Here is a 1,380-nt window from a genome sequence, read left to right as displayed (position 1 = left end):
CGGCTGCCTATCCACAGGCGTCTCGAGCGCCTTACCAGCAGCCGGTAGGCACTCACGCAGCACACGCCTGCACCGCTGCCCGCGCGGCTGCCTATACCCATAGGCGCCCCGAGCGCAGTTACAACGACATAACTGAAACGTCCGTCCCCAAACAACTTCAGTTCGAGCTCCTGCTGTGCAGCAGAAGCTGAGTGGGTCGCTGACGTCACGCTATTCAGTACGCATTATGACCGTACCACTTCACAGGTGTCCGTTATCGCACAAGGGTCGGACTCGGGCCGGTTGTGTGGAAGATCGGGCGGGAGCATGAGCAGACCGACAGACAGACAGACACGCTCGGACAGACAAACAGTTGGGCCTCTAGACCCAAAGACAGGTAGGTAGTGACCTCCATACCGTACCAACTGCCTTATGCTGGGAAAAATCCACACAATCCCTCCCTCCTCCGGCAAGCACGCATGTACATACAAATGACAGACGCAACGGGTGGGGGTGAGGATTGTTTTTGGTTTTTTTTGTTTCTTTAAAAGCTTTCAGTTGCGCACGGACCTTTCCTCACGGCAGGGTCGGGTCTTATTTAAGGGTCGCCGAGGGTGAAATTTAACCCCTCCATGCTCGTTGAAGGAGGTGCTTGTCATTTGCCCTTCGGTTTCGTAGTCGTCAAGTGGTATCGGATTAAGAAATAACTAGAGCACGTAGATCCGTCCCCTTTGCCTTCGGCCCCCTTTCGTTTTGGCGCCTGCTCTTATAGCGTCTCCCTGCGGCCACACGCGGCGGGCGAGTACTTTGCATAGCTGCCGATGGTACCCGCTGGCTGAGCCACTGCCCCACTCACAGAGAGTCCCGTTGCGTCTGCCCGGAGGGAAGGGAGGGGGGGGGGCTGACCGGTCCCGTATCTGCACGCCGGGGTCCCACGGGCGGGCGCTGCGCGGGGCCACAAGGCCACGGGGATTCCAGCGATTCCAGGACTACGCTCATTAACAGGACCCCTGCGGCGCCCTATGGCTCCCTGGTGGAGGCCCGCGCGGAGATATGGGATCACGACAGGGCAGGATCAGGACGAGAGGATCACGGCGGCGCGCGGACGCGGATGCCGTCGACGCCCAGGTGGCGGCGTTGCCCTCACCGACGACGGCGACCCGAAGGGAGCGTATGGAGCCGAACACGAGCCGAGCGAAGTCGTCCCGATTGATGTTCCGCAGCTGCGGAGCCCAGCTGCCGCAGCTGCAGGTGCCGCTCCATTTAATTGCACCACCAATTAGCCGGCACAGCAGCCAGAGCCGGCGGCGGAGGGCCCGGCTCGACCCGACGGCGGCAGCAGCAGCAGCGGCAGAGGCGCTCTGCAGCAAATCATCGCCCTTTGTGCCGGCGGCGGCGGGC

The 1,380-nt window shown here is 61.6% G+C and overlaps 1 protein-coding gene across 1 annotated transcript in view; it reads right to left on the bottom strand.

The window, feature by feature from the left end:
* Positions 1-1,380, bottom strand: part of LOC113203622 (uncharacterized) — a 34,244-nt gene that overhangs the window by 13,583 nt on the left and 19,281 nt on the right. The window lies entirely within an intron of this gene.

This window comes from Frankliniella occidentalis, unplaced genomic scaffold, assembly GCF_000697945.3.
Source record: "Frankliniella occidentalis isolate FOCC.00 unplaced genomic scaffold, Focc_3.1 Scaffold4, whole genome shotgun sequence".
NCBI lineage: Eukaryota > Metazoa > Arthropoda > Insecta > Thysanoptera > Thripidae > Frankliniella > Frankliniella occidentalis.
This window is presented reverse-complemented; position numbering and strand designations above follow the sequence as displayed.